At 35.3% G+C, this 7,739-nt stretch overlaps 1 long non-coding RNA gene across 1 annotated transcript; it reads left to right on the top strand.

Moving 5' to 3' along the window:
- The first annotated feature begins 1,636 nt into the window (after positions 1-1,636).
- On the top strand, positions 1,637-7,215 carry LOC132611082 (uncharacterized). Its single transcript, XR_009571453.1, has 4 exons — positions 1,637-1,827; positions 2,329-2,384; positions 6,017-6,066; positions 6,998-7,215. It is a non-coding gene; the product is annotated as an uncharacterized LOC132611082 (long non-coding RNA).
- The last annotated feature ends 524 nt before the right edge of the window (positions 7,216-7,739 follow it).

Below are 7,739 nucleotides of genomic sequence, written 5' to 3'. Positions count from 1 at the left end.
AAATTTCGACAAGAATATCTGCATATTGTCAAAATCAAGGAGAGAAGCACACAACCGCCCAAAAAGGAGCCAGTTTGCTGAACCAGATCCAGACAAATTACGGAGCAAACATGAAACTTTTTCTTACGTAGCCAGTCAAGATAGGGTACCCATGACAGTCAAGCTCTCCGGGCCAGGATTTGGAAGCCATCCAATCTCAGACTCAGCCTTTTTTTTTTCCACTAAAAACCGCAACCGGCCGGATACACATCGCAAAGTCTGAAGGTATTCCTGCATAATGGATATCCTCTTCTCCAGCAAGTCGAACTACATGCAACCTGATTCCTAGAAACCAGGGATATGTAGGCAAACTCAAGCCCCGAGAGTCGGTCACATTTTAATAGTCTTTCGGAGAAATCCAGTCACAATATTGGGATCTCTGGATTGTTTCTTCGAAATCACTTGAATGTTTTTAGTTGAGTCGAGTTACAAGTGGCCTGAATTCTCATATGACCTGAGATATGTAGGAAACCCAAAGACCAGGGTCCGGCCACATATGTGAAAATTGCTTGGAGACAAAGGGTAAGATGAGCCGGGTCAGTCAAAAATTAGGGTTAGTCAAATTTCGTTGCTCAGGGATGATCCCACCAACCCCGAACACTGAAACGGCAGTTATTGACACCTAATTTTTGACCACCCGTAATTTATTTTTATCACTCAGAATCCCCGGATAATAAATAATATAAGCTGGGCATCTTGAAAGATCAAAATGATTTTTATAAACTGTCCAAGTAAATATTTAATTCCCTTAAATTAATAAAAGGGATTTTCATGCATCATAAATTAATTTGGAAACTAATGAGTACTTTTATGATATTTTATGAGAGGTTTGTTAAATTTAAATAATAAAGAAAAGGAGAAAGAGAGAAAAAAGGGTTTTCATTTATTTAATTATTTAAAATTATCAAGAAGTCAAATTAAATAATTTACGTAGTTGACTATTTAACCCTTTAAATTTCTAATTTTTATATAATTTGCATGATTTGTCAAAAAAATGCATAATTGCCCATAAATTTTTTAATTAGGCTAAGTAGTAAATTAAGTAATAATTATTGCATAATTGGTTCTTTTTATATATAAATATTTTTCCCATGGCCACAATTAAATTAATCCGTTCATGATTTAAAGAAATTAGAGTTATTTTTTCAAAAATCAGTCTGTTAATGTTTTTTTTTGAAATAACCAGTTTATTTTAATTTCAAAATTTGCTAACCAGGACAAAAAGGATATAATTGAAATGATCATGCTAGGTTAGAATTAATTAAGGCCATGATTGTAATTCTAGGCCCATTAACAGTTTGGACGACTTTTAAATTATTTTAATAAAATAATTATCGCCTAATTTTTTCTATAATTAAAACTTCATCAATTTTAAGATTTTTTCTAATTATTTGTACTAGATATACATATGTATACACCAAGTATATATATATATGTATACACTTGGTGTATACATAAACACTTGGGCCATTCTTTTAATACTCAGAATTTGGACCGAGTCCAGCCCAAGCCAGGCTGAGACCTGACCTAATTCGTTTAAACGCATAAGAGGAGTATACCCCCATCAGCTTTTTATTTCCTTCCTTTGCAAAAAATAAACGCCTCTTCCCCTCATCTCTTTCTCTTCTATTTCGTGTAAACCCTAGCGCTGCCTTAGCTTTCCTTTGCCACATTCTTCCAAAAATGGCATGTTTACAGGGCTGGGCTGACGAGTACAACTATTATATGCTTTTTATAGTGAAAGCATTAAAATTTTTACTCAATTTTATCTGTTTTTACACGAATATGGTAATGAATTGTTGACTTTACTCTTTATTTTCAGATTCGTAGTTAAAATCGTGATTTTCTTTTGATTTTAAGTTATTTTGCTTATATTTCTCGCATTTTTACTATTGGTTCGTGGTTGTTGGGTTAGATCGCTCCAAGAAGGGTCAGATCTTACTGCATCTTTGGCTACACTCTTAGATCTGGGACGTTGATTGCTGTTTACTGAGTTTTTGGGTTTTTAAAAGGGTTTATCCCACATCGCTAGTTGTTAGTTTGGTTGAACTTTTGGTGTTCTGTAAATAGAACCCCACTCTCACAAAAAAAAAAAGGTCGGAAAAAAAAGGGAAAAGATAGTGTGATAAAAATAGGGAAAATTTGAAAGTTGAAGAAGTTGGAAAAATTTAGATTTTTCAAAAGTTTCTTAGTAAAAGAATTTTAAAAACCTAGACTGAAATAGTTGGGGTTTTTCTCAGTTAAAATATTTTTCTTACTTCATTTATTTTCGTGTGGCTGAGTTGTTAGGGTTGGAAGCACAAAATCTCCCAAATTCGTTCTTCTCTTGGCTGCGCATACAAAAGGTAAATTTTAATTCATTTTATTTTTGTTATTTAGAGTTTTTCCTAGTCTAAGTGTATTTATTTTAGTTAAGTTGGCTTATGGTTTTATATTTGTTAATGGTGGTTCTTATTTGCTAAGAGTTGCCTTATTTTAGTTCTGTGCTTAACTTGTGGTTTACTTAAGGTAAAAACAGTAGAGTCAATGAGAATGTTGTGTTGAAACTCATTTAGGAAGTAGGTTTCTTGAATTTACTATTGATTTGTGCTGCTTGTATGATTCTAGTGTTCCATGTATACTATGAAGGGGTTTGGTTGAAGTACTTTGAAAAATATCACTTTTCCTTTCTTTCCTTCTTGAAGTTATGTTAGTTTGTGAACTGTAAGCTTAACTAATGTAGTAACGTCTAATCCTAGGGATTGATTAAGGGAGTTAAGGCAGTCTCTGTGTTGGTTTAGATGAATATGGATAACTTACTTGTAATGTATGCTTGTGTCTATCGTTGGAAGTCACATACTTTACTAATCAGTCATGAACTGCCCCTCCTTATGAAGCAAAGTCTTTTAAAGACATCTTAGGAGAAGGTTGAGAAAGGGTCAAGCATTACTTGACCCATAATATCTTTCTTCCCAAATAAGAGATTGTCATGGCATTCTTCAAAAGCCTATGGGGAGTAACCTCCTACCTTTGAACATTTGATGTTTCCTTGCCATTTTGTTAAGTTAAATGGATCAAAAAATGAGTTTCTTGTGCATTTATTAATTTCTTACTAGGTTAGATGATCCATGATAATTTGAAAGATTGTTGTAACAACTAGAAAGAGGAAAAAGCTTTTCAAAAAGGGAATCCTATTTGTTTTAAAAAGAGGAAAGAAGAGTTTTTGTGAAGATAAGATGATAAGATATAACAAATTTTTTGATATTTGGTTAAGTTAAGTTCATAACTAGGACCTTTATGTGAATTCTGTGTGTACTGATTTGTGTCCAACTTTTGTTTGAAAGATGGCATGTTCTCTCCTTGTTTCCTACATCATAATAAGATCTTTAAAAATGAGGAAATCAGTGGTTTGCATTCATTTAAGGTGGCAGTAGAGTATGAAGGGTATTTTTGACCCTTTTCTTTGTGATAGTTTTGACAATATGTCATGTTTTTCCATTTTGAGATGTGTTTTGAGTTCATTAGTCTAAAAGTCTAAGCAGAAGATAAAACTGAACTTAGTTATGATGGAAAGATGTGTTTTCTCCTTTATGCAGCATTAGAAATCCGTTGAGGATATGATATACTTGTCCAGTTTTGGAAGAATGAAAACTAAAAGTAGGCTATGGTTTGTGAACATGTATAAGGATATGATCCGGTTCACCCGTGAGTAAAAGCATGAACAAAACCTATTCACCCAAAATATAAAAATAAACTTCCTATCTTTTTATATAGAAAAACTACTATCCTTATATATAAAAGGAACTAATTATACCCGGATTTCATAAATCCGAACCTAAATACCCTATATGTAAAGGGAATATATTCAATTGTCTTAAAAAATGATATGCAACATGACGGGCTTTTGCGGGAAATAAACACTAAATAAAAAGTTCATGCAAAAACTCACACATTGGAATTTGAAGGTCAACCGTATAATATGGATCCTTAATACTAGGGTGCCTAACACCTTCCCCAGGAGATCACCAGAACCCTTACCTAGAACTTTGGATTAAGTGTAACGACCCGTTTGGTCGTTATAGTTTTTTTGACATTTTCGCCCTTCTCGAGCATTGATTAGCTCATTTGTGACCCGAGGGGACCATTGGCACGCTCCTCGAGGTGTCTAGGCTTGATTCTGATGACCTTTTGGTAAAATATGGGCTTTAAATGAAAAAGAGTTGACCCAAAGTTGACTTTGGGGTAAACGAACCTTTTTCGGACCGCTGGGACGGTATGTTGGGGCGCTGTTGCGGCGCCGACGTTACGGCCCCGTTACTGTCGTGACGGTAATGGGCCTATTATTTCATTAAGTATGTCTTAAATAAGCACTTAGTCTCTCACTATTTCCCATTTCGAAATTAATTTCTTGGGGACTGTTCTTAGAGATTATTGGAGAAAACTCTTGGAGGTAAATCTTGCTAATCCTTTTACTATTTCATTAATTCTAATCATCATAGATTCTTCTTTCCCTTAGTAATTCCTTAGTAATGGAAGATAAAAGTGGAGATAATGAATGTTCTATCTGGCTTATTAATGGTAAAATTGATGAGGTTTATGCTAGATTTTGATAAATCTAAGATTGTTAATCTTATATCTTCCATTATTAGTGTTGAATTTCGGAATCCAAGAGTTAGGGTTTATACCCAAATTGGGGGGTTTTGCTTCAAAATCGAAACTAGGTAAATCTATGAGTTAATTTAGCAATTAGTTGTTGGGTTATGGTCACCTAGTGCTTAATTTGATATTTCACTTCTGGATTTCTTGTTTTGACCTTGGGTGTTACACCCTAGAAAATTTCTCCTTACTAAGGCTGCAGACGGCTTAATGTGGGCTCAAGGAGGAGCAAATATTACAAGTATAAAGGGTGAAATTCTACTGTATTAGCATGAGGATAGCATGAGTATGATATTTGGAATTCGTACAATATGATTGGAATGATACGCTAAAAGATATATAGCCCTCGTAATCGTAAGCTGAGGTGGGGACCACATGATGGGGTATTTATAAAGGACACATGACAAGTAATATAGGCAATATATGTGAAGTTAAACACAATTCAAGAAGGACCCTTGAGCCAAATCCAAGTGTAAGCCCTCTAAAAAGATGTTTTTAAGTTACGTTTTCGGATGATCTGACTTCGGAAGGCCATAGCCCCAGCATTATTTGGGCGGGAAAACTCCAAAAATTAAAATTTTAGATAATTGAAATGCCTTTCCAACCGTAGGTTGTGGGCCTTCACACGACATAGGGATAAAAAGTTATTGATGTTTTAAGGCAGAAAGATCAAGCTGGGTAGTGGGCTCGGCCTAACCCGACTCAAGGTCGGTGGGAACTGACCCAAGACCCATATATAAGGGCTAAAATAATACAAATTATTTCATTTACACATCAAGCAGTCCACAACCTTTTAGAGAGAGAGAGAGAGAGAGAGAGAGAGAGAGGAGGGTTAGAGAGAGAAAGTGGAGAATCGAGCAAGTTCGAGGCACCGAAGCCCGACGCTCGTGAAGGGTAAAGTATAGAACGAGTTGTTGCCGTCATTTTAAGAAAAAATGTGGACTTTTAAGTTTTTGATTTCGTGTTTGTTGACCATTAAAGGTATGTTTCAGTTGTTTATCACGTTATTAACTTGATTCTCGATTGATATGACGGATTAAAGTGCTGAAAACATTGTTATAATTACCGCATAAATTGTATTAAGGCGTTGGGGTTTAGGAGTTGTTTTGGATGGAATATTATGATGGATTTAGTTATATTATTGATGGAATGTCGTTGCGTTTGTTGTTGCGTTTGTTGTTGCTGATGTTATTATTGGTATATTAGCTGACTTTGGAATTGTTGGGTTGGTAGGATTATATAGGAGATGCTGTCCAAATCCTGTTTGGCGAAAGAATAAATGATTAGTTAGAATAATCTTGTTGGCCTAGTCTTAATCCTTATATTATTGATTGTGTTCTAGTTGACTAAGCTCGGGAGGGGACTCGAGGATTTGGTTGAGGCGTAAATAAGGTATGTAAGACAAACCTTTCTTCCTTTGGCATGATTCTTGTTGTTATTCATTTTATATGTACTCCATATGATTTCATTCTTATACGAGTAAGGTCTAAATGTTTCTTGTGATGGCTTATTGATATTGTACTCCTATTATGTTCCGAAGGGAACACCCATAAGGTGCCAAGTTGAGTTGTGTATATGGTTTTACTAATGATTTTGAGGAAATGAGTTTTATACTAAAGGAAACATAAAGTTTGATTTTCAAAAACCACTCCGAAGGGGGTGCGAGATTTTACTACTTCATTTCATTTACGATTTCTGCTTACATTCCATAGTATTATCCCTTTGTATTGATATGATCATTTATTCTTTGGGTAGGGAAATAAGATGAAATTGAGTAGAATATAAGTAGTAAGAGTTTCATAACAAATCTACCCTCAAACCTAGAAGTATGTCCTCCTAAGTCTAGTGAGATACAAATTTCATAACTTCTTATGAAGGACTAAGGCTAATAACTGGATTGTGATGAATTGATTAGTGACTTATGATATCAATTGAAATTGATATTTGTGGATTGCGTTCGTGTTGATATGATGGTGATATTAAGCCGGAAGCGGCTGCCCGAAGGGGCCATCATTATTATGCCAGAAGCGGCCGTCCGAAGGGACTATTGTTATACTAGCCGGAAGCGGCTGTCCGAAAGGACCATTCTATTAACATGTCGGAAGCGGTATGTGTGTTGGATTGCATAATTTACTTAAAGATTGTTTTGAGACTTCGTGTGCACATTTATGTTTCTTCCAGTGAAGGCTGCAGGTATTGAGTTAGATTGTGATTTCTTCTCTCCTAAGTCAAATTATGATTATGATTTGTTACACCTTACATACTCAGTACATTGTCCGTTTTGATGTCATTTTTCCTGGGGACACTGCGTTCATGACCGCAGCCCTCATTTTTTTGTCAGGTTTAGTGTATAACTAGGATGCTAGGACGTCAGCTGGGATTGGCAGGCTCCACCTCATTCTAGAGCTATGCTAAGTCATGTATAGATATGTATGATTATGGGTATGTCAGGGCCCTGTCCTGACTCATAATGTTCAGTTTACTTCTTAGAGACTTCTGCAGACAGTGTCCTGTGGTATGTTTGTCGAGATGTCAGTTGAGTCATTTGTGGATTTTAAATGACTATGTATTTTAGATAGTTTCAATTGGTTTAAAGTACTTATTTGATTGAAAGTTTTCATAATCGTTATAAAGATAATGATTTCTATTTGGAAAAGTTTTATGTTCTTAAAAGTTTTTGAAATGACAAGTGTTAATAGAGCGAATGTCTAAGGGTTCGCTTAACTCTGATGAGAGTCGGGTGCCCGTCATGCCCTACCATTTTTAGGGTGTGATATTGGGGGCCCCATTTCAACAAATTCTAGGGTTAGATTTGACCTAAATTGAATGGTAGTAATATTAGTATCATTCTTCATGATTCCTAATCTAGATTTCGAATAGGCCTAGACTTCTTTGATCTTGAGGCTCAGCAGAAGGGGAAGGCGATAGAGTGATTTTTTGGTTTTTTTGTTCGGCCATCCAAGTAGGTTATGGCTTACCCTTGGTGAGGCTTCGTATAGCGAAGCATATATTTAATTATATCGTCAGAGAAAGCATGTAAACTTTCGGGTATGAAGTTGGGTTAG

Source organism: Lycium barbarum, chromosome 9 (genome assembly GCF_019175385.1).
Source record: "Lycium barbarum isolate Lr01 chromosome 9, ASM1917538v2, whole genome shotgun sequence".
NCBI classification, from domain to species: Eukaryota; Viridiplantae; Streptophyta; class Magnoliopsida; order Solanales; family Solanaceae; genus Lycium; species Lycium barbarum.
Note: the sequence above shows the minus strand (reverse complement) of the source record. Positions and strands in the feature narration are given on the sequence as shown.